At 41.2% G+C, this 27,037-nt stretch overlaps 1 long non-coding RNA gene across 1 annotated transcript in view; it reads right to left on the bottom strand.

Moving 5' to 3' along the window:
• Window positions 1-26,829, bottom strand: part of LOC135541649 (uncharacterized) — a 49,409-nt gene extending 22,580 nt beyond the window's left edge. The window contains exon 1 of the long non-coding RNA XR_010455981.1: window positions 26,763-26,829. This is a non-coding gene — a long non-coding RNA (uncharacterized LOC135541649). The remainder of the gene's footprint in view (window positions 1-26,762) is intronic.
• Between the last annotated feature and the right edge of the window lie 208 nt (window positions 26,830-27,037).

The raw sequence follows: 27,037 nt of genomic DNA, 5'->3' as shown, positions 1-27,037 counted from the left end.
ATACGTATACATATGAGATGAATAATGTAGGATATGTAAACATTATATAAGGTAGCATTGTTTAAAGTAGCTAGTGATATATTTTACATCATTTCCCATCAATTCCCATTATTAAAGTGGATGGAGTTGAGTCAGTGTGTTGGCAGCAGCCACTCAATGTTAGTGGTTGCTGTTTAACAGTCTGATGGCCTTGAGATAGAAGCTGTTTTTCAGTCTCTCGGTCCCAGCTTTGATGCACCTGTACTGACCTCGCCTTCTGGATGATAGTGGGGTGAACAGGCAGTGGCTCGGGTGGTTGTTGTCCTTGATGATCTTTATGGCCTTCCTGTAACATCGGGTGGTGTAGGTGTCCTGGAGGGCAGGTAGTTTGCCCCCGGTGATGCGTTGTGCAGACCTCACTACCCTCTGGAGAGCCTTACGGTTGTGGGCGGAGCAGTTGCCGTACCAGGCGGTGATACAGCCCGCCAGGATGCTCTTGATTGTGCATCTGTAGAAGTTTATGAGTGCTTTTGGTGACAAGCTGAATTTCTTCAGCCTCCTGAGGTTGCAGAGGCGCTGCTGCACCTTCTTCACGATGCTGTCTGTGTGGGTGGACCAATTCAGTTTGTCTGTGATGTGTATGCCGAGGAACTTAAAACTTACTACCCTCTCCACTACCGTTCCATCGATGTGGATAGGGGGGTGTTCCCTCCGCTGTTTCCTGAAGTCCACAATCATTTCCTTCATAATAAGTTGTGCAACTGAGTCAGGTTTGTAGGCCTCCTTGCTCGCACACACTTTTTCAGTTCTGCCCACAAATTTTCTATGGGATTGAGGTCAGGGATTTGTGACGGCCACTCCAATACCTTGACTTTGTTGTCCTTAAGCCATTTTGCCACAACTTTGGAAGTATGCTTGGGGTCATTGTCCATTGGGAAGACCCATATGCGACCAAGCTTTAACTTCCTGACTGATGTCTTGAGATGTTGCTTCAATATATCCACATCATTTTCCGCCCTCATGATGCCATCTATTTTGTGAAGTGCATCAGTCCCTCCTGCAGCTAAGCACCCACATAACATGATGCTGCCACCCTCGTGCTTCACGGTTGGGATGGTGTTCTTCGGCTTGCAAGCCTCTCCTTTTTTCCTCCAAACATAATGATGGTCATTACGGCCAAACAGTTTTATTTTTGTTTCATCAGATCAGAAGACATTTCTCCAAAAAAGTACGATCTTTGTCCCCATGTGCAGTTGCAAACCGTGGTCTGGCTTTTTTATGGCAATTTTGGAGCAGTGGCTTCTTTCTTGCTGAGTGGCCTTTCAGGTTATGTTGAAATAGGACTTGTTTTACTGTGGATATAGATACTTTTGTACCGGTTTCCTCCAGCATCTTCACATGGTCCTTTGCTGTTGTTCTGTGATTGATTTGCGCATTTCACACCAAAGTACGTTCATCTCTAGGAGACAGAACGTGTATCCTTCCTGAGTGGTATGACGGCTGCGTGGTCCAATAGTGTTTATACTTGCGTACTGTTGTTTGTACAGATGAACATGTTACCTTCAGGCGTTTGGAAATTGTTCCCAAGGATGAACCAGGCTTGTGGAGGTCTCCAATTCTTTTTCTGAGGTCTTGGCTGATTTCTTTTGATTTTCCCATGATGTCAAGCAAAGTGGCACTGAGTTGGAAGGTAGGCCTTGAAATACATCCACAGGTACACCTCCAATTGACTCAAATGATGTCAATTAGCCTATTAGAAGCTTATTAAGCCATGACATTTTCTGGAATTTTCCAAGCTGTTTAAAGGCACAGTCAACTTAGTGTATGTAAACTTCTGACCCACTAGAATTGTGACACAGTGAATTATAAGTGGAATAATCTGTCTGTAAACAATTGTTGGAAAAATGACTTGTCACATCCACAAAGTAGATGTCCTAACTGACTTGCCAAAACTATAGTTTGTTAACAAGACATTTGTAGAGTTGTTGAAAAACTAGTTTTAATGACTCCAACCTAAGTGTATGTGAACTTCCAACTTCAACTGTATCTTGCATTAGTAATCTCATATGTATATACTGTATTTTGGTCTATGCTGCTCTGACATTGCTCGACCATATATTTACATATTCTTAATTCCATTCCTTTACTTAGATGTGTGTGTATTAGGTATTTGTTGTGGAATTGTTGGATATTACTTAGATATTGTTAGATGTTAGATATTGCTACACTGTCGGAACTAGAAGCACAAGCATTTCGCTACACCCACAATACAATCTGCTAAACACGTGAGAGTGTATGATTTCATTTGATTTGATATCCTCTGTTTCCTCACTGATTAAAACAGGAACGACTCTTACCTGTGAAGAGAGAGAGAGAGAGAGACAGAGATCATTTATTTAAATCAATAGAAAACCAGGAGTCTCTGAAGCTCTATCTATCCAGATCTGCTGACGGTTCATTTATCTCCTTGTTTTCCTCAACGCAGGAAGACAATAAGGGAGGAGAGGGATACCTCACTAACACACCCCTCAGGAGTCTACCATAGCGATACAGTGTGTGTGTCTGACACTGAGCCAAACACACTCATCTCATAGCTCTGTTGATTCATGGAGTGTGTTTAAGGAAGTGTGTTGTCTGTGAGCAAAGCAGTCATGGCCTCAGGGTTTACAACATGCTCACCAGGGGAGAAACAACTAAAAAATAAAGAGCAGAGAGTAGAGAGAACAGAGATAGGAGAGAGAACAGAGAGAACAGAGAATTTCAAGCAGACAGCCTAAGAAAATGAACAACAATGACAAATGGTTTGATGAAGAATGCAAAAACCTAAAAATGAAATTGAGAATCCTATCCAACCAAAAACATAGAGACCTAGAAAACCTGAGTCTACGCCTTCACTATGGTGAACCACTAAAACAATAGAGAAATACAATACGGTAAAATAAGGAACAGCATGTCAGAAATAAGCTCAATATAATTGAACTAAACAAACAACAACACGACGAGTTATCTATCCAAAACAGAGATGTGTAGATAAATCACTTCTCCAATCTTTTTGGCTCTCTAACAAAGAACAAACAGTAAAAACATATACAGGATCAAATACAAATCTTAGAATCAACTATTAAAGACTACCAGAACCCACTGGATTCTCAAATGACCCTGAATGAACGACAGGACAAAATACAAACCCTCCAACCCAAAAAGGCCTGAGGTGTTGATGGTATCCCCAAAGAAATTATAAATTATACAGGCCACAAATTCCAATTGACTATACTAAAACTCTTTAACATCATCCTTAGCTCTGGCATCTTCCCCAATATCTGGAACCAAAGACTGATAACCCCAATCCACAAAAGTGGAGACAAATTTGACCCCAATAACTACCGTGGGATATGGGTCAACATCAAACTTGGGAAAATCCTCTGCATTATCACTGACAGCAGACCTGTACATTTCCTCATTGAAAACAATGTACAATTCAAAAGGCACTCGCACATCTGAGCAATCTAATTTGCAGGTGCATGGCAACAATTGAACAAGATGAAGGAAAAAGGAAACAGCACACTGCTCTTTATAGTATCACTGATATTTAATAAGCTTACGTATCGGCCTCACGGCCTTCCTCAGAGCTTGTGTGATTTAAAAAAAAATGTGCACCCTTATGTAGACCTAGCCCCTCCCACATCCGTTCTACACATCGAATGGGATTGAAGGAAAAGAGAAAAACAAATAAGTTTTCAATATGCATTTCATAAATATTACAAAATTATATAAATAAGAGGTATGAAACACGTCTGTAAAATCACAATGAGGACATAGCAAGTTTACATTAGTCATTGGGTACATCATACCAAAAACAGAAATCTTAAATAGGCACATAATTCATGTTCAAATTCACAACATAACATACACAGGCATTTCATCATTAAGTCCTTTAGGAAATAATGTCTGGAGGTGAAAATCCCAAAACATTCCCTTGAACTCAGAGTATTATTGATATCACCTCCCCTGTCTGATATCTTAACTTTCTCTATGCCACAAAATCTAAAAAGGTAGAAATGTCATGCTTCAGGTCATTAAAATGTACTGCGACTGGATAATCCCTGTCGTTTCTCCTGATTGAACTTTTATGTTCCCTCATTCTCTGTTTGAGAGAACGAGAGGATTTACCTACACAGCACAGCCCACATGGACATGATATAATGTAAATAACATGGGTGGTACAACACGTAATAATGTCATTTATTTGGAACCGTTTTCCTGTGTGTGGGTGGAAATGTTCACACTTCATCATATTGTTGCACTGTGCGCATCCTCTGCATTTATAGCTACCATTTGGTAGAGGGTGTAAAAGGGCTTATCTGATTTTCTTTTGTGGCTGGCATTTGGCATGAACCAATTTATCGCGTAAATTGCGACCTCTCCTATACACAATAAGTGGTGGATTTTTAAATTCACCCGGCAAAACTGGGTGATAAAATATGCCAGTGTTTCTTGACCATCCCTCCCACTTTTCGTGAGTTCAAAGTATATGTGGTTGTGAACCTTACGGAGTGTTCTTTATATGTGGTTGTGAACCTTACGCTTAAGTATATGTGGTTGTGAACCTTGTTCTTTAGCTTAAGTATATGTGGTTGTGAACCTTACGGAGTGTTCTTTAGCTTAAGTATATGTGGTTGTGAACCTTACGGAGTGTTCTTTAGCTTAAGTATATGTGGTTGTGAACCTTACGGAGTGTTCTTTAGGTATATGTGTTCTTTAGCTTAAGTATATGTGGTTGTGAACCTTACGGAGTGTTCTTTAGCTTAAGTATATGTGGTTGTGAACCTTACGGAGTGTTCTTTAGCTTAAGTATATGTGGTTGTGAACCTTACGGAGTGTTCTTTAGCTTAAGTATATGTGGTTGTGAACCTGTTCTTTAGCTTAAGGAGTGTTCTTTAGCTTAAGTATATGTGGTTGTGAACCTTACGGAGTGTTCTTTAGCTTAAGTATATGTGGTTGTGAACCTTATGGAGTGTTCGGAGTGTTCTTTAGCTTAAGTATATGTGGTTGTGAACCTTACGGAGTGTTCTTTAGCTTAAGTATATGTTCTTTAGCTTTAAAGTATATGTGGTTGTGAACCTTACGGAGTGTTCTTTAGCTTAAGTATATGTGGTTGTGAACCTTACGGAGTGTTCTTTAGCTTAAGTATATGTGGTTGTGAACCTTACGGGAGTGTTCTTTAGCTTAAGTATATGTGGTTGTGAACCTTACGGAGTGTTCTTTAGCTTAAGTATATGTGGTTGTGAACCTTACGGAGTGTTCTTTAGCTTAAGTATATGTGGTTGTGAACATTACGGAGTGTTCTTTAGCTTAAGGAGTGGTTCTTTGTTCTTTAGCTTAAGTATATGTGGTTGTGAACCTTGTTCTTTACGCTTAAGTATATGTGGTTGTGAACTTTAGCTTTAAAGTATATGTGGTTGTGAACCTTACGGAGTGTTCTTTAGCTTAAGTATATGTGGTTGTGAACCTTACGGAGTGTTCTTTAGCTTAAGTATATGTGGTTGTGAACCTTACGGAGTGTTCTTTAGCTTAAGTATATGTGGTTGTGAACCTTACGGAGTGTTCTTTAGCTTAAGTATATGTAGTTGTGAACATTACGGAGTGTTCTTTAGCTTAAGTATATGTGGTTGTGAACCTTACGGAGTGTTCTTTAGCTTAAGTATATGTGGTTGTGAACCTTACGGAGTGTTCTTTAGCTTAAGTATATGTAACCTTACGGAGTGTTCTTTAGCTTAAGTATATGTAGTTGTGAACCTTACGGAGTGTTCTTTAGCTTAAGTATATGTGGTTGTGAACCTTACGGAGTGTTCTTTAGCTTAAGTATATGTAGTTGTGAACATTTCTTTAGGAGTGTTCCTTACGGAGTTTCTTTAGCTTAAGTATATGTAGTTGTGAACATTACGGAGTGTTCTTTAGCTTAAGTATATGTGGTTGTGAACCTTATTTCTTTAGCTTAAGTATATGTAGTTGTGAACCTTACGGAGTGTTCTTTAGCTTAAGTATATGTAGTTGTGAACATTTCTTTAGCTTAAGTATATGTGGTGTTTACGGAGTTTAGCTTAAGTATATGTGGTTGTGAACCTTACGGAGTGTTCTTTAGCTTAAGTATATGTGGTTAACAGTTTCATTAAGTATATGTGGTTGTGAACCTTACGGAGTGTTTTTAGCTTAAGTATATGTGGTTGTGAACAATGCCAAATGAAGGAGCTTCATCCACACAAGTATGTGAACCTTACGGAGTGTTCTTTAGCTTTAGCAGGTCTTTTTCTAACAGTTCATCTCGTGATCCACATTGTGGCGATAGCCTCTTCTTAGAAAACCTCATGCGCATCTCCACTGCTTTTTCTAGATTATCCTCTGTGGAGTCGCATATACGGCGCAGTCTGAAAAACTGGCTTCTTGGAAGTCCCCTTTTTAATGGCTCAGGATGGAAGTTGTCCCCCTGCAATAGAGTATTTCTGTCTGTTTCTTTTCTATACAGAGTTGTAAACAGGGTTCCGTTTGATTTCCACATATCGAGATAGTGAACACGTTGAGTGTCACGTTCAATTGTGAATTTGAGATTGGGGTCAATGTCATTGAGTAATGCCCTAAAATCTGACAGCTATTTTTCAGTTCCTTCCCATATGCAAAACATGTCATCAATATATCGATACCACTTCAGAACTTTATTAAAAAATATATTTTTGTTTTTATTATTAACAAAGCGGTCTTCAAAAAGACCTACATAAAGGTTAACATAGCTCGGAGCGAAAGTGGAGCCCATCGATGTTCCATTCGTTTGGAGGTAGTATTCATCATCAAACCTGAAATAGTTATATGTCAAAATATATTCAGCTCTAAAATAAAGTTTGTTGGTGGATATTCATTAGTATCTCTGTCTCCCAAATAGTGTGCTAGTGCTGCCAGCCCGCCCACATGGGGAATGCTGGCATTTAGACCCTCGACATCTAATGTGACCAAAATACAGTCTTCTTTTAAACCCGTTATTGGTGAGATCTTGTTTATGAAGTCTATAGTCTTTTACATATGATGGCAATGCACATGAGTTATAATAAAAGAGTCTACAAAGTTCAACAGTGGCTCTAGCATTGAGCCTATTCCTGCAACCACTGGTCTGCCTGGATAGTTGCCTTGTTGTGTTTTAGGTTTGTGTAATTTCGGTAAAATGTATAAGCATGGACCTATGGCTCATTTGCAACAAAGATATTCATATTCAGGTTTTGATATAAGGTGGTTTAATAGGGCTCCAGATTTGAGCATATATCCCTTTTGAACACCTGTGTGGGATCAACACTCAGTTTTCTATAGAAACGTTCATTACTGAGTTGTCTCTGAATTTCTTTATATTTTTCAGTCTAAAACAACCACAGCACCGCCCTTGTCTGCAGGTGTCACGCCCTGGTCTAAGTATTTTGTGTTTTTCTTCATTTATTTGGTCAGGCCAGGGTGTGGTTATGTCTGTCCTGTATTAGTTTGCACCAGTATTAGGCTGTTTCGGTTTTCGTTACGGTCATTGTTTTTGTAGGGTTTGTATTTTGATTCGTGTCTCTTCAGTTCATTAAACATGGATCGTAATCTACACGCCGCATTTTGGTCCGACTCCTTCACACATAGAAAACCTTAACAGCAGGGTTTATAACCAATTCATTCATTGAGTGCCAGTTCTTCTGTTCGAGTGAGATTCTTCTGAATGTGGTTTGTTTGTCTCATATACTGACATGTCTTCTTGTTCGACTAACCTACAATAGGTATTAATCGAGGAGTTGTTAACCATGGGACAGAATTTGATTTAGGGCTTAAAATGGGTACCAGTTCTTTGTGTTTCTAGGCCCGAATCAGTATTTTGCTAAAACACATGCTTAAATTTAATCTTGCGAAAGAACTCAAACAGATCTACTTTTGTTTCGAATGGTTTATCTGTACATGTAGGTACAAAAGAGAGGCCCTTAGATAAGACTGAGACTTGAGCGTCAGTAAGGTTAATTACCTCGTCCTGCTGTAGCTCCGTGTCCACGGCCTGTGTTCCTGGTCTCCTCTTCGACCGCTTGCCTCTCCTACATCGTACACCCCTTGCCTCTCCTACATCGTACACTCCTTGCCTCTCCTACATCGTACACCCCTTGCCTCTCGTACACCCCTTGCCTCTCCTACATCGTACACCCCTTGCCTCTCCTACATATTTATGAAATGCATATTGATATATTTGGTAGCACTTATTTGTTTTTCCCTTTGCCTTCAACACCATTTAATATGTAGAATGGATGTGGGAGGGGCTAGGTCTACATAAGGGTGCAAATGTTTTTTTTTATTCACAAAAGCTCTGAGGAAGGCCATGAGGCCGATACGTAAGCTTATTAAACCTCATTGAGAACAATATACAAATGTCAAATTGAATTTTTACCAAATTACCGTACAACAGACCACGTATTCCCCCTGCACACCCTAATTGACAAACAAACAAACAAACAAACCAAAACAAAAGCAAAGTCTTCTCAAGCTTTGTTGACTTAAAAAAAGCTTTTGACTCAATTTGGCATGAGGGTCTGCTATGCAAATTGATGGAAAGTGGTGTTGGGGGGGGAAACATACGACATTATAAAATCTATGACCACAAACAAGTATGCGGTTAAAATTGGCAAAAAGCACACACATTTCTTTCCACGGGGCCGTGGGGTGAGACAGGGCAGCTTAAGCCCCACCCTCTTCAACATATATATCAACAAATTGGCGCGGGCACTAGAACAGTCTGCAGCACCTGGCCTCACCCTACTAGAATTTGAAGTCAAATGTCTACTGTTTGCTGATGATTTGATGCTTCTGTCCCCAACCATGGGCCTACAGCACCTAGAGCTTGTGCACAGATTCAGATCAGATCAGACCTGGGCCCTGACAGTCAATCTCCTTAAGTAAAAATGGTGTCCAAAAAAGGTCCAGTTGCCAGTGTAGCCGATGTGAAATTGCTAGCTAGTTTGCGGTGGTGCGCGCTAGTGGCGTTTCAATCGGTGACGTCACTTGCTCTGAGACCTTGAAGTAGTGGTTCCCCTTGCTCTGCAAGGGCCGTGGCTTTTGTGGAGCGATGGGTAACGATGCTTCGAGGGTGACTGTTGACGTGTGACAGCGTCCCTGGTTCACGCCCAGGTCGGGGCAAGGGAACGGACGTAAAGTCTATACTGTTACACCAGGACCACAAATACAACTTCCATCTACACACCGTTGCCCTAGAGACCACAAAAAACTAACATACAGTACCTCGGCAAACATCAGCGCCACAGGTAGCTTCCACAAAGCTGTGAACGATCTGAGAGACAAGGCAAGAAAGGCCTTCTATGCCATCAAAAGGAACATAACATTTTACATACCAATTAGGATCTGGCAATATTTCAGTTATAACCGATTGCCCTTTATGGTTGTGAGGTCTGGGGTCTGCTCATTAACCAATAATTCACAAAATGGGACAAACACCAAATTGAGACTCTGCATGCAGAATTCTGCAAAAATATTCTGTGTAACATGTAAAACACCAAATAAGGCATGCAAAGCAGAATTAGGCCGATACCCGCTAATTATCAAATTCCTGAAAAGAGTCATTAAATTCTACAACCACCTAAAAGAAAGCGATTCACAAACCTTTCATAACAAAGACATAACCTACAGAGAGATGAACCTGGAGAAGAGTCCCCTAAGCAAGCTGGTCCAGACCCCCAAGACAGCAACACAATTAGACCCAACCAAATCATGAGAAAACAAAAAGATAATTACTTGACACATTAGAAAGAATTCACAAAAAAACTGAGCAACTAGAATGCTATTTGGCCCTAAACAGAGAGTACACAGTGGCAGAACACCTGACCACTGTGACTGACCCAAAATGAAGGAAAGCTTTTACTATGTACAGACTCAGTGAGCATAGCCTTGCTATTGAGAAAGGTCGCCGTAGGAAGACCTAGCTCTCAAGAGAAGACAGGCTATGTGCACACTGCCCACAAAATGAGGTGAAAACCAATATTTATTTATTTTCCCTTTCTTGCTTTAACTATTTTCACAATGTTACAAGTACTCTTCTGGTTAACAACTAAATGAATGAATGAACGTATGAATGATTGAATGAGCATATGAATGGTGAATGAATGTGAACGTGAATGAATGTATGAATTAATGAATATATGAATGGTGAATGAACGTATGAAGGAATGAATGAACGTATGCATGAAAGTATGAATGAATGAACATATGAACTTATGAATGAACATATAAATGATGAATGAACGTATGAATGAATAAACATATGAATGGTGCATGATTGAATGAATGAATGATTGAACATATGAATGAATGAACATGAATATGCTGTGGCCTTTCTTTCTGCATCGTTATTTGATGAGTTTTCGTCATTGTCAGCGACTCCTGTGAATAGCTTGTGCAAAATGACAGGTCCATTACTTACTTACTCACATTTTCTTACAGTAATCATAACTCAATTTTGAAAACTAGGGAAATATTCACACACACACTCTCAATTGGCTTATGGGATCTCCAAAAATACAATAAAAAACATAAATTGTAACTTTGAGCCTACATCTAAACTGTATTAATAATGACAGTGACATCAACTAAGTTTGAGAGGTGGTTGAGCACAAAACCAGCTTGCGAACAAACACACCCGAATAGATGTAGAAACAGAACAGCTAGAACAGCTAGTACACACACACAAACACACACACACAAACACCGGAGATGCTAAGTGACAGACAATTGTTTAGTCTACTTTGGCTACATGACTTGATAAACATCTCCCCTCTCTGAAAAATGAAACACCCCCTTACCACGACACCTCTCACCTTCAGCAATAAGCTAATGTGTATTATGAAGCAATTATGCATACAGTACATAACACACACACAAGCGTGCACACACACATAGGTGCGCACACACACACACACACACACACACACAAAACAAGAGAGGGAGCAACAAAGGACAAAGACAAAGTCATGCAAGAACATACACACTGGATAGGACAACCCTACATGCAAATAACGACAGCCACTCAGGACCTATCATCGCAAGACACAGACTGGTTTAGTCAACTCTACAACAGAAGAGGTCTACAACTATACACTGAACAAGACACAGACTGGTTTAGTCAACTCTACAACAGAAGAGGTCTACAACTATACACTGAACAAGACACAGACTGGTTTAGTCAACTCTACAACAGAAGAGGTCTACAACTATACACTGAACAAGACACAGACTAGTTTAGTCAACTTACAACAGAAGAGGTCTACAACTATACACTGAACAAGACAGATTGGTTTAGTCAACTACAACAGAAGAGGTCTACAACTATACACTGAACAAGACACAGACTGGTTTAGTCAACTCTACAACAGAAGAGGTCTACAACTATACACTGAACAAGACAGATTGGTTTAGTCAACTACAACAGAAGAGGTCTACAACTATACACTGAACAAGACACAGACTGGTTTAGTCAACTCTACAACAGAAGAGGTCTACAACTATACACTGAACAAGACACAGATTGGTTTAGTCAACTACAACAGAAGAGGTCTACAACTATACACTGAACAAGACACAGACTGGTTTAGTCAACTCTACAACAGAAGAGGTCTACAACTATACACTGAACAAGACACAGACTGGTTTAGTCAACTCTACAACAGAAGAGGTCTACAACTATACACTGAACAAGACACAGACTGGTTTAGTCAACTACAACAGAAGAGGTCTACAACTATACACTGAACAAGACACAGACTGGTTTAGTCAACTCTACAACAGAAGAGGTCTACAACTATACACTGAACAAGACACAGATTGGTTTAGTCAACTACAACAGAAGAGGTCTACAACTATACACTGAACAAGACACAGACTGGTTTAGTCAACTCTACAACAGAAGAGGTCTACAACTATACACTGAACAAGACACAGACTGGTTTAGTCAACTACAACAGAAGAGGTCTACAACTATACACTGAACAAGACACAGACTGGTTTAGTCAACTACAACAGAAGAGGTCTACAACTATACACTGAACAAGACACAGACTGGTTTAGTCAACTCTACAACAGAAGAGGTCTACAACTATACACTGAACAAGACACAGACTGGTTTAGTCAACTACAACAGAAGAGGTCTACAACTATACACTGAACAAGACACAGACTGGTTTAGTCAACTCTACAACAGAAGAGGTCTACAACTATACACTGAACAAGACAGATTGGTTTAGTCAACTACAACAGAAGAGGTCTACAACTATACACTGAACAAGACACAGACTGGTTTAGTCAACTACAACAGAAGAGGTCTACAACTATACACTGAACAAGACACAGACTGGTTTAGTCAACTACAACAGAAGAGGTCTACAACTATACACTGAACAAGACACAGACTGGTTTAGTCAACTACAACAGAAGAGGTCTACAACTATACACTGAACAAGACACACACTGGTTTAGTCAACTCTACAACAGAAGAGGTCTACAACTATACACTGAACAAGACACAGACTGGTTTAGTCAACTCTACAACAGAAGAGGTCTACAACTATACACTGAACAAGACAGATTGGTTTAGTCAACTACAACAGAAGAGGTCTACAACTATACACTGAACAAGACACAGACTGGTTTAGTCAACTACAACAGAAGAGGTCTACAACTATACACTGAACAAGACACAGACTGGTTTAGTCAACTACAACAGAAGAGGTCTACAACTATACACTGAACAAGACACAGACTGGTTTAGTCAACTACAACAGAAGAGGTCTACAACTATACACTGAACAAGACACAGACTGGTTTAGTCAACTCTACAACAGAAGAGGTCTACAACTATACACTGAACAAGACAGATTGGTTTAGTCAACTACAACAGAAGAGGTCTACAACTATACACTGAACAAGACACAGACTGGTTTAGTCAACTCTACAACAGAAGAGGTCTACAACTATACACTGAACAAGACACAGACTGGTTTAGTCAACTCTACAACAGAAGAGGTCTACAACTATACACTGAACAAGACACAGACTGGTTTAGTCAACTACAACAGAAGAGGTCTACAACTATACACTGAACAAGACACAGACTGGTTTAGTCAACTCTACAACAGAAGAGGTCTACAACTATACACTGAACAAGACAGATTGGTTTAGTCAACTACAACAGAAGAGGTCTACAACTATACACTGAACAAGACACAGACTGGTTTAGTCAACTCTACAACAGAAGAGGTCTACAACTATACACTGAACAAGACACAGACTGGTTTAGTCAACTACAACAGAAGAGGTCTACAACTATACACTGAACAAGACACAGACTGGTTTAGTCAACTACAACAGAAGAGGTCTACAACTATACACTGAACAAGACACAGACTGGTTTAGTCAACTACAACAGAAGAGGTCTACAACTATACACTGAACAAGACACAGACTGGTTTAGTCAACTCTACAACAGAAGAGGTCTACAACTATACACTGAACAAGACAGATTGGTTTAGTCAACTACAACAGAAGAGGTCTACAACTATACACTGAACAAGACACAGACTGGTTTAGTCAACTCTACAACAGAAGAGGTCTACAACTATACACTGAACAAGACACAGACTGGTTTAGTCAACTACAACAGAAGAGGTCTACAACTATACACTGAACAAGACACAAGACACAGACTGGTTTAGTCAACTCTACAACAGAAGAGGTCTACAACTATACACTGAACAAGACAGATTGGTTTAGTCAACTACAACAGAAGAGGTCTACTATACACTGAACAAGACACAGACTGGTTTAGTCAACTCTACAACAGAAGAGGTCTACAACTATACACTGAACAAGACACAGATTGGTTTAGTCAACTACAACAGAAGAGGTCTACAACTATACACTGAACAAGACACAGATTGGTTTAGTCAACTACAACAGAAGAGGTCTACAACTATACACTGAACAAGACACAGACTGGTTTAGTCAACTACAACAGAAGAGGTCTACAACTATACACTGAACAAGACACAGACTGGTTTAGTCAACTCTACAACAGAAGAGGTCTACAACTATACACTGAACAAGACAGATTGGTTTAGTCAACTACAACAGAAGAGGTCTACAACTATACACTGAACAAGACACAGACTGGTTTAGTCAACTCTACAACAGAAGAGGTCTACAACTATACACTGAACAAGACACAGACTGGTTTAGTCAACTACAACAGAAGAGGTCTACAACTATACACTGAACAAGACACAGACTGGTTTAGTCAACTACAACAGAAGAGGTCTACAACTATACACTGAACAAGACACAGACTGGTTTAGTCAACTACAACAGAAGAGGCCTACAACTATCTCTGTCTCGGTCTCTCTCTGTCTCTGTCAATTTCAATTCGATTCAATTCAAGGGCTTTATTGGCATGGGAAACGTGTTAACATTGCCAAAGCAAGTCTGTCTCGGTCTCTCTATGTCTCGGTCTCTCTCTCTCTGTCTTTCTCTCGGCCTCTGTCTCAGTCTCTCTCTCGGTCTCTCATTCTCTCGGTCTCTGTCTCTCTCTTTCTCTCGGTCTCTGTCTCTCTCTTTCTCTCGGTCTCTGTATCAGTCGGTCTCTGTATCAGTCTTTCTCTGTCTCGGTCTCTGTCTCTCTCTCGGTCTCTGTCTCTCTCTCGGTCTCTGTCTCTCTCTGTCTCTCTCTCGGCCTCTGTCTCTCTCTCGGCCTCTGTCTCTCTCTCGTCTCTGTCTCTCTCTCAGCCTCTGTCTCTTTCTCGGCCTCTGTCTCGCTCTCGGCCTCTGACTCTCTCTCGGCCTCTGACTCTCTCTCGGTCTCTGACTCTCTCTCGGTCTCTGACTATCTCTCGGTCTCTGACTATCCCTCGGTCTCTGACTATCCCTCGGTCTCTGACTATCCCTCGGTCTCTGACTATCCCTCGGTCTCTGACTATCTCTCGGTCTCTGACTATCTCTCGGTCTCTGACTATCTCTCGGTCTCTGACTATCTCTCAGTCTCTCCCTGTCTGAAATATAAAAACAGCAAACCAGCTCATTATCACATCTAGGTCTCACTTCCCCCTCCCCCTCTCCTCCAATCTTCTCCTCTCTTCCTCCCCCCAATCCCACCTCACCCAACAGAAAGAGCCCTGGTCAACAAGGTTCCTAAGCAACAGCACCACCAGGGGGAGGCTAACCCCAGCAGAGTGAGGATGGCGATGTGTTTCCCAATATCAAGCCCCTGCATCCCAGACACGTACATGTAAATGTGCATGTGTGCCCATAAGATAGGGGAAAGAGAAAGATTCAGTGTGTGTGTGTGTGTGTGTGTGTGTGTGTGTGTGTGTGTGTGTGTGTGTGTGTGTGTGTGTGTGTGTGTGTGTGTTCAAAAGTTTGGGTCACTTAAAAATGAAAAGTTTGTGGTTTCTGTGAATGGGAACAAGTGTCCTCCCAGTTTCTTGTGTATACACTACCGTTCAAAAGTTTGGGTCACTTAAAAATGAAAAGTTTGCATTGTTCTGTGAATGTGGGTGTAGTACACAGCAAAAAGTTTGGGTCACTTAAAAATGAAAAGTTTGCATTGTTCTGTGAAGGGAGTAGTACACAGCATTGCCAATTTCTCGCATGGAATAGCCTTAATTTCTCAGAACAAGAATAGATTGACAAGTTTCAGAAGAAAGTTCTTCGTTTCTGGACATTTTGAGCCTGCAATCGAACCCATCTGGTGCTCCAGATACTCAACTCGTCTAAAGAAGGCCAGTTGTATTGTTGTATTGCAGTTTTCAGCTGTGCTAACATAATTGCAAAAGGGTTTTGTAATGATCAATTAGTCTTTTAAATTGATCAACTTGGATTAGCTAACACAATGTGCCATTGGAACACAGGAGTGATGGTTGCTGATAATGGGTCTCTGTAGATATGTAGATATTCCATTCAAAATCATATTTTTCCAGCTACAACAGTCATTTATAACATTAACAATGTCGAAACTGTATTTATGATCAATTGGGCAAACTTGAGAGGTATGTGTGTGTGTGTGTGCGTATATTAGTGTGTGTGTGTGTGTGTGTGTGTGTGTGTGTGTGTGTGTGTGTGTGTGTGTGTGTGTGTGTGTGTGTTGCTTGCTTGGTGCTGAGAAAACATCACCTGCTCCTGACAGTAAGAAGGTACACTAAACAAAGCTGGCCTCCAGTCATGTTTGGTTGCCAGGGTTATGACTGAGGAAATATCCAACAAGTAGAAAATCAGACTAAATGCAGACTAAATGCACTGCCTGAAACATTAAATATCTTGTACTGTTGCTAAACGTTTACTGTTGCTAAACAGGCAGAGATAACATTGATGATTGTGTTCATTAGCAAAAAAGAAGACAGTGATATACAGTAGAGATCTACAGTAGTGCTCCCTAGTGTGTTGATTCATTATATTGAATGAATGAATGCACACAGATGCATGTCATCCAAAGTGCAGTTTTCCTTTGTTGATTAATACAATTATAATTTAGTTGAATATCCAGCACCTGCTCAAAGCCAACTGAATGTGTATGTTATATATCCTTTACTAACAGTGATTATTAAGGAGGATAATGATCATTTAGGCTATGACCACACAGTGTCTATGTGAGTGTTGTCTGTGAGGAATGATGATGTCAAGAATAGGCCAGTCATGAATATGTAACAAACCCTCTGATGCTGCTGCTCCATTTGGAGGGGCCATAGAGTACGTAACACAAACACTTGGAAGGACCATACAGTACGTAACACAAACACTTGGAAGGACCATACGGTATGTAACACACACACTTGGAAGGACCATACAGTACCTAACACGCACACTTGGAAGGACCATACAGTATGTAACACACACACTTGGAAGGACCATATAGTATGTAACACAAACTCTTGGAAGGACCATACAGTACGTAACACAAACTCTTGGAAGGACCATACAGTACGTAACACACACACACACCTGGAGGGACCATACAGTACGTAACACAGGCACTTGGAAGGACCATACAGTACGTAACACACACACTTGGATGGACCATAAAGTACGTAACACACACACTTGGAGGGACCATACAGTACGTAACACAGACACTTGGAAGGACCATACTGTACGTAACACACACACTTGGAGGGACCATACAGTACATAACACAGACACTTGGAGGGACCATACAGTACGTAACACACACACTTGGAGGGACCATAAAGTACGTAACACAGACACTTGGAGGGACCATAAAGTATGTGCTGTTGTTGTGGGGCGTTAAGTGCCTTGCTCAAGAGCACAAATGGCAGCCAATGGCATCTAGGATTTGATAGCAGCAACCCTACGGTTGCCAGCTCATACAAAAGGACATGGATAAAGTGCATGGATGGCAAATAGTGTTTTGTAGTAAAAATGCGTAATATAAAATGTGTAATATGCATGTGTGTGTAGTCTCCTACCACAACCGATGTGTGTTTGCCAAAGCAAGACCAGTGTATGTGTGAGTGTGTGCGTCCAATTGTGCATTCATGTGTTTATGTGAGTGGCACATGGCTGCGAGGCCTAATTTACCAGGGTGGGCCCATCTGCCTGGGGTTACCGTGGTGATTAAAGCCATTCTGGAGTGGCTGGTGAGTCCTGCATTTTCACCTCCTGGGCCATCATCATCCCATCTCTCTTCTCATTTCTCCCACTCTCTCTCTATCCAATATTCTGTTTTTCAGATGTAATTTGGTTAATTCTGGTGAGAGTGTGGTGGCTGTTGAGGCCTCCTATGTTACATCCTCTTGGTTCTGTTGAGGCCTCCTATGTTACATCCTCTTGGTTCTGTTGAGTTGTTAGGTTCCTCCTATGTTACATCCTCTTGGTTCTGTTGAGGCCTCCTATGTTACATCCTCTTGGTTCTGTTGAGGCCTCCTATGTTACATCCTCTTGGTTCTGTTGAGGCCTCCTATGTTACATCATCCTCTTGGTTCTGTTGAGGCCTCCTATGTTACATCCTCTTGGTTCTGTTGAGGCCTCCTATGTTACATCCTCTTGGTTCTGTTGAGGCCTCCTATGTTACATCCTCTTGGTTCTGTTGAGGCCTCCTATGTTACATCCTCTTGGTTCTGTTGAGGCCTCCTATGTTACATCCTCTTGGTTCTGTTGAGGCCTCCTATGTTACATCCTCTTGGTTCTGTTGAGGCCTCCTATGTTACATCCTCTTGGTTCTGTTGAGGCCTATGTTACATCCTCTTGGTTCTGTTGATGCCTCCTATGTTACATCCTCTTGGTTCTGTTGAGGCCTCCTATGTTACATCCTCTTGGTTCTGTTGAGGCCTCCTATGTTACATCCTCTTGGTTCTGTTGAGGCCTATGTTACATCCTCTTGGTTCTGTTGAGGCCTCCTATGTTACATCCTCTTGATTCTGTTGGTTCTGTTGAGGCCTCCTATGTTACATCCTCTTGGTTCTGTTGAGGCCTCCTATGTTACATCCTCTTGGTTCTGTTGAGGCCTCCCTATGTTACATCCTCTTGGTTCTGTTGAGGCCTCCTATGTTACATCCTCTTGGTTCTGTTGAGGCCTCCTATGTTACATCCTCTTGGTTCTGTTGAGGCCTCCTATGTTACATCCTCTTGGTTCTGTTGAGGCCTATGTTACATCCTCTTGGTTCTGTTGAGGCCTCCTATGTTACATCCTCTTGGTTCTGTTGAGGCATGTTACATCCTCTTGGTTCTGTTGAGGCCTCCTGTTACATGTTACATCCTCTTGGTTCTGTTGAGGCCTCCTATGTTACATATGTTACATCCTCTTGGTTCTGTTGAGGCCTCCTATGTTACATCCTCTTGGTTCTGTTGAGGCCTCCTATGTTACATCCTCTTGGTTCTGTTGAGGCCTCCATCCTCTTGGTTCTGTTGATGTTACATCCTCTTGGTTCTGTTGAGGCCTCCTATGTTACATCCTCTTGGTTCTGTTGAGGCCTCCTATGTTACATCCTCTTGGTTCTGTTGAGGCCTCCTATGTTACATCCTCTTGGTTCTGTTGAGGCCTATGTTACATCCTCTTGGTTCTGTTGAGGCCTCCTATGTTACATCCTCTTGGTTCTGTTGAGGCCTCCTATGTTACATCCTCTTGGTTCTGTTGAGGCCTCCTATGTTACATCCTCTTGGTTCTGTTGAGGCCTCCTATGTTACATCCTCTTGGTTCTGTTGAGGCCTCCTATGTTACATCCTCTTGGTTCTGTTGAGGCCTATGTTACATCCTCTTGGTTCTGTTGAGGCCTCCTATGTTACATCCTCTTGGTTCTGTTGAGGCCCTCCTATGTTACATCCTCTTGGTTCTGTTGAGGTTACATCTCTTGGTTCTGTTGATGTTACATCCTCTTGGTTCTGTTGAGGCCTCCTATGTTACATCCTCTTGGTTCTGTTGAGGCCTATGTTACATCCTCTTGGTTCTGTTGAGGCCTCCTATGTTACATCCTCTTGGTTCTGTTGAGGCCTCCTATGTTACATCCTCTTGGTTCTGTTGAGGCCTCCTATGTTACATCCTCTTGGTTCTGTTGAGGCCTCCTATGTTACATCCTCTTGGTTCTGTTGAGGCCTCCTATGTTACATCCTCTTGGTTCTGTTGAGGCCTCCTATGTTACATCCTCTTGGTTCTGTTGAGTCATCCTATGTTACATCATCTTGGTTCTGTTGATGCCTCCTATGTTACATCCTCTTGGTTCTGTTGAGGCCTATGTTACATCCTCTTGGTTCTGTTGAGGCCTCCTATGTTACATCCTCTTGGTTCTGTTGAGGCCTCCTATGTTACATCCTCTTGTTCTGTTGACATCATCCTCTTGGTTCTGTTGAGGCCTCCTATGTTACATCCTCTTGGTTCTGTTGATGCCTCCTATGTTACATCCTCTTGGTTCTGTTGAGGCCTCCTATGTTACATCCTCTTGGTTCTGTTGAGGCCTCCTATGTTACATCCTCTTGGTTCTGTTGAGGCCTCCTATGTTACATCTTCTTGTTTCTGTTGAGGCCTCCTATGTTACATCCTGTTGAGGCCTCCTATGTTACATCCTCTTGTTCTGTTGAGGCCTCCTATGTTACATCCTCTTGGTTCTGTTGAGGCCTCCTATGTTACATCCTCTTGGTTCTGTTGAGGCCTCCTATGTTACATCCTCTTGGTTCTGTTGAGGCCTCCTATGTTACATCCTCTTGGTTCTGTTGAGATGGCCTCCTATGTTACATCCTCTTGGTTCTGTTGAGGCCTCCTATGTTACATCCTCTTGGTTCTGTTGAGGCCTATGTTACATCCTCTTGGTTCTGTTGAGGCCTCCTATGTTACATCCTCTTGGTTCTGTTGAGGCCTCCTATGTTACATCCTCTTGGTTCTGTTGAGGCCTCCTATGTTACATCCTCTTGGTTCTGTTGAGGCATCTCCTGTTGATGTTACATCCTCTTGGTTCTGTTGAGGCCTCCTTACATCCTCTTGTTACATCCTCTTGGTTCTGTTGAGGCCTCCTATGTTACATCCTCTTGGTTCTGTTGAGGCCTCCTGTTACATCCTCTTGGTTCTGTTGAGGCCTCCTATGTTACATCATCCTCTTGGTTCTCCTATGTTACATCCTCTTGGTTCTGTTGAGGCCTCCTATGCCTCTTGGTTCTATGTTACATCCTCTTGGTTCTGTTGGTTCTGTTGAGGCCTCCCTCTGTTACATCCTCTTGGTTCTGTTGAGGCCTTGTTACATCCTCTTGTTCTGTTGAGGCCTATGTTACATCCTCTTGGTTCTGTTGAGGCCTCCTATGTTACATCCTCTTGGTTCTGTTGAGGCCTCATCCTCTTGGTTCTGTTGAGGCCTCCTATGTTACATCCTCTTGGTTCTGTTGAGGCCTCCTATGTTACATCCTCTTGGTTCTGTTGAGGCCTCCTATGTTACATCCTCTTGGTTCTGTTGAGGCCTCCTATGTTACATCCTCTTGGTTCTGTTGAGGCCTATGTTACATCCTCTTGGTTCTGTTGAGGCCTCCTATGTTACATCCTCTTGGTTCTGTTGAGGCCTATGTTACATCCTCTTGGTTCTGTTGAGTCATCCTATGTTACATCCTCTTGATTCTGTTGGTCTCCCTAGAAACCAAATAAATTAGAGAGTTTGTCTGGCGCCTGTCTGACTCTGTCTACCTCGTCCCTCCCTCTGCCTCTCTCTCTCTCTCCACTTCCTCTCTCTGTGATAACGGATAAGGATTAGAGAAAAAAGAGTGAGGTGAGAGAGAGTGAGGTGTGATTAGAACCCCCAGGGACTCTGACGCTAAAATGACTGACTTGAGAGTGTGTGTGTGCATGTGATTATGTCCATCTGTGGTGGTCGTGAAGTAGTTAAAAGGTGTGATAGAGAGTGTGTGTGGACATAAGTGAGCATGCTGTTTGCATGTGTTAGAAGGTGTGATTAAGAGTGTGTATTTGGGCATGTGTGTGTACATGTGCTTATGGTCTGTTAGAACAAAAAGAGTGAGCGAGTGTATGTGTCAATGCCTGTATGTGTGTGATTAAAAATAGGGTAAGGAGTTGTGGAGATGCTGACAAAAGCCATTAATTCAAGTCTCAGAAATCTATCAGGGGCATAATAACAAGCACCAGAACCTCCTGCTATCCCATAACCCCCCTCATCAAACCTCCCCCTATCCCCTAACCCCATGTGTTAGAAGGTGTGATTAAGAGTGTGTATTTGGGCATCATCAACCCTCCCCTATCCCCTAACCCCCTCACCAAACCTCCCCTATCATAACCCCCTCATCAACCCTCCCCTATCCCCTAACCCCCCTCATCAAACCTCCCCTATCCCCTAACCCCCCTCATCAAACCTCCCCTATCCCCTAACCCCCCTCATCAAACCCTCCTATCCCCCCCTCCTATCAAACCTCCCTCCCCTATCCCCCTCATCAAACCTCCTATCCCCTAACCCCCCTCATCAAACCTCCTCCTATCCCCCCCCTCATCAAACCTCCCCTATCCCCCCTATCCCCTAACCCCCTCATCAAACCTCCTCCTATCCCCCCTCATCAAACCTCCCACTATCCCCTAACCCCCCTCATCAAACCTCCTCCTATCCCCCCTCATCAAACCTCCCACTATCCCTTAACCCCCTCATCAAACTTCCCCCCTATCCCCCATCATCAAATTCTCCCTTATCCTCTCACCCCCCTCATCAAACCTCCTCATATCCCCCTCCTAATACCTCATAACAGTCTTCTGCTGCCTTACAATACATCACTGTGTCTTCTGCTGCCTTACAATACATCCTATCACTGTGTCTTCTGCTGCCTTACAATACATCCCATCACTGTGTCTTCTGCTGCCTTACAATACATCACTGTGTCTTCTGCTGCCTTACAATACGTCACTGTGTCTTCTGCTGCCTTACAATACATCACTGTGTCTTCTGCTGCCTTACAATACATCACTGTGTCTTCTGCTGCCTTACAATACATCACTGTGTCTTCTGCTGCCTTACAATACATCACTGTCTTCTGCTGCCTTCCAATACATCATATCACTGTGTCTTCTGCTGCCTTACAATACATCATATCACTGTCTTCTGCTGCCTTCCAATACATCCTATCACTGTCTTCTGCTGCCTTACAATACATTACATCACTGTGTCTTCTGCTGCCTTACAATACATCACATCACCCAATCTACTACCTCAGTACTTACTATGCATCCTGGACTGACATATACAGTCTCTTTCCCCTGTCTATCTGAGAGAATATTTCCAGTCCTATAGTGAGATTATTATCTGATCTGCCCACAAGGGTAGTCGAGAAGGGGGATGGAGAGGGAGGTGAGGAGATGAGAGGAACGGGGGATGGTGAGGTTGATTTGAAGGCTCCAATATTAACAGTGAAAGGCCATCTGTATGCATTTGGCCTCTCCTCTGTCCACTCCACTGTCATATCACACACACTCTCTAAGAAGTCCAGTGTAACAGTCCTTTGTTGTTGTTGTTGTTGTAATGAATTTTACAGTTTTTTTATTTTATCATATTTTAAATAACTTGCATAAAATACACTTTATGATACTGTCATGAAGCATTATGACCTTCCTGTGTCACTTTACTTGGACTAAGAAAATACACTTTATGATACTGTCATGAAGCATTATGACCTTCCTGTGTCACTTTACTTGGACTAAGAAAATACACTTTATGACCGTGTCAAAAAGCATTATGACCATCATAATCATATAACGGTGACTAACCCCATTCCGTACAAATTTGCGCAATTGCAACATTCAAACGAGGCTGCAATGAAAACTAATGGGACTGAAGCGACTGTGTTGACATCAACATCTGGGGTGTGAATTACATTTCTATTCAAGCATTGATTGACATGGTAATGGTCCAATAGTATTGGAGAAAAGTTGAAAAAACTGACCCCTCCGACGCTGTACGTTAAATTGTGACGTGTCATGACGTAATGAACAGCACGCATAAAGCAACTCATTCTGTGTCTTACAGCCTCTCTCCACCAGGTGTAGAGCTTCAGTCGCTGTTTAAAAACAAGACAGGGACGGGGACAGAGACAGGGACAGGGACAGGGGGATACCTAGTCATTTTTTGCATCATCAGTGCAAGCCATCTTGACTCTCAAAAGCCACGACAGCCACTGTTAACTTCAGCGTCACCCTAAAAACGCAATTTAAATTCAACACAGAGCTTCAAATAGGTATGTAATGACACCTTATATAACTCTTTATAGTGTTTTATTTACATTTCAGAGGTGATAAGGTGATAAGTTGGACAGATAGGTTGAAAAATGCTGTTTGGACCTCTGTACGCCTATGAAGATATTCCATAAAAAATATACTGTTTCCAGCTACAATTTACAACATTAACAATGTCTACACTGCATTTTTGATCAATTTGATGTTATTTTAATGAACAGAAAATGTGCTTTTCTTTCAAAAACAAGAACATTTCTAAGTAACCTAAAACTTTTGAACGGTAGAGTCTCTCTGCCTTTCACTATGACGCAATAGATGTTGCTTCCGCACCCGTCATTTTTAAAAAGACCGGCGGAGCTCATTGCCTTTTTGAATCATGCAGAGATGGGCATCATGACGGGCTCGTCATTGGTTTTGTTGGAAAGGGGAGAAATTGTCCTTTACAATGGTATTGATATTACAGTTGATCTGGAAGTATTATGTTTTTTGAACTCTAAAATAAGGTCAATTGTACAGAATTGTATGGTAGATGTACATTTTTCATGAACCAATTCTTTGTGGCTTGCTAGCTAGCTAGTTAGCCTTATTGACTTACTATGGACTTGCAGTACCCATTCACTGAACTGTCTCCAGCCAGGACAATAATGGCAATAGAGATGAAACAAGATATACATACACAAAGCAACCGTTTTACTTCATAACTATCAGCTAGCTATATGTGAATCATAATAATGGAGCTAGCCAAATAGTATAGAAGGCAAAAATGACCTAATAACTAACATTATGCAAGATAGAAGGCAATTCATTATGGCTAGCTAGCTAAGAATTATTCATGGATATCTGACTAGCTAACAGTACTAGTAGCTAGCCAGTTAACCCTATTGACATATTATGGGTAAACACGCCAAAATTAACACAATGTATTTATTAACATATCAAGATAAAATGTTGTAGTCAGGCAACATATAGGAAGTGAATAGGCAACATTCCATTCCGAAGTCAGAGTGTATTTTCTCTCGCTTCAGTTCATGTGTAATTTTGTACATAATTGCTTCATATTTCGTGGCATCCTTTCCATTGAAGCTTGCATCGATGCATGCTTCAAAATATGTACAAACGGAGTACGCATTCAAAAAGTGCCCTCCATGCTCCGTTTCGCATACTTTTATTTGGACTCGGCATTTTGAGAAACACCCTAGGATTTTAAATGGGAATCAATTGATTGGTCTCCACAAAGAGAGTAAAACAAACGTGTGTGTGTGTGTTCGACTGACTAATGGTCAGATAAGGTGTTCTAACACAAAGAACTCCCATTTTTCTGACAGCATCTCAAAGTTGGAACACCGCTGACAACACAGAACACACACACACACACACACACACACACACACTTGCCTCAATACTGACAGCAGACAGCAGCATGAACAGGTTACCAAACACACTGGGAGAGACAAGAATCCAGCAGCAGGTAAATGCACTTACACGCACACACACACACACACACACACACACATTCACACACACACACACTCAGATTCCCACGCACACACTCACATTCATAGGCACACATGCATGGGAGAGTCATGACAATGGCATCACCAACCATCAACAGAGAGACAGGAATAGCCATTGTAGTCATACACAGTACACACCAATACAGCAGACACTCAGTACAGACACTCAGTACAGACAGACAGATTATGGATGATAAAGGGGCAATCTGCAGCTGCTACATCCATTTTCTTACTTTTATAAATGAATGATATATACCAATTGATTATTCAAGTATATAACTTATAAATGAATGATATATACCAATTGATTATTCAAGTATATAACTTATAAATGAATGATATATACCAATTGATTCTTAAAGAATACAACTTATGAATGAATGATATATACCAATTGATTATTCAAGTATATAACTTATAAATGAATGATATATACCAATTGATTATTCAAGTATATAACTTATAAATGAATGATATATACCAATTGATTATTATAACATAAATTAATGATATATAACTATATAAATAAATTAATGATATATACCAATTGATTCTTAAAGAATATAACTTATAAATTAATTATATATACCAATTGATTATTGAAGAATATAACTTATAAATGCCTATTGAGCTTAGTTCAACAGTCAAACCCCATCAGAACCAAAAATATAAGCTTGTTCTATTCTAATATTTGTAAACATTGTAAATTTAAACAAACACTGTATAGCTTCAAAATGCTTAAAACAATCATTTTGATATCTTGGATGGTTATTCCTTGCATCCATAGCTCTGTCTATCAATTTGAGAGTGGTTACATTTCACTAAGCCCATCCCTCAGCTTTTTACCAAAACAAAAGCAGGTAAATGTATTTATTATGGTTTCAACTGTGGATTGCCCCTTTAAAGAGACAGAGTATGATGGGCAAAGGGCAGCAGTGACATGTACACTTGACTACACTGGTTTGTCAATACCAGCAATCAACTGTGTCAGACACATTAAGAGTGTGTGTGTATCTGGTAGTATTGACACTGCTACACACACTGTTAATAAATTATAGCAATGTCATTTTTGTCTTACAAAACTTACAATATAGCAAACCACCATACAATTATGTGACGGACAAATGACAGAATACACAAGATAGACAAACTAACCACCTCATTGCTCAGATGATTGATTACAAGCTGATTAAAAATAATAAATAAAACAGATTTTGTGTTGGACAATGACAAATGGACCAGTTTGATGAAAAACATTTCAATATTCTACAAAAGACGATTGGAAGGATTTTTCATGTTCATGAATGACAACATTATTGTATGAAAATATCAACAAGAGGACAATCAGAAACAGCTTTTACAACTAAAAATCATATTTTAAAATCCTACAAAGCACAGTAGAGTGAACATGTGTAGCCATGAGAAAAATATGAGCAGAGCTCTCTAACAAAAGCCTCTGCACAGACAGCTCAACACACACACACCTCTAAAGAGAGACAAGTTACCTCTTTTGGAGACGGTTTCCTGACCAAGTGAAATACTGCTTCACTCTCTCTCTGTCCTCCTAGCTCTGACTCGTTACACACACACACACACACACACACACACACACACACACACACAAACTCCTCCATCTGCCACCGCCCCCATGCCTTCTCCATGCCCACCTCATGAATTATTAATTAGCCCCAGGGCAAACACGCTCCACTGCTTGAACGGACACACACACGCACCCACGCAGGCTCGCTCACAGACAAATACACACCTACAGCTTACACAC

Source organism: Oncorhynchus masou, chromosome 6, assembly GCF_036934945.1.
Source record: "Oncorhynchus masou masou isolate Uvic2021 chromosome 6, UVic_Omas_1.1, whole genome shotgun sequence".
In the NCBI taxonomy this organism is placed as follows: Eukaryota; Metazoa; Chordata; class Actinopteri; order Salmoniformes; family Salmonidae; genus Oncorhynchus; species Oncorhynchus masou.
Note: the sequence above shows the minus strand (reverse complement) of the source record. Positions and strands in the feature narration are given on the sequence as shown.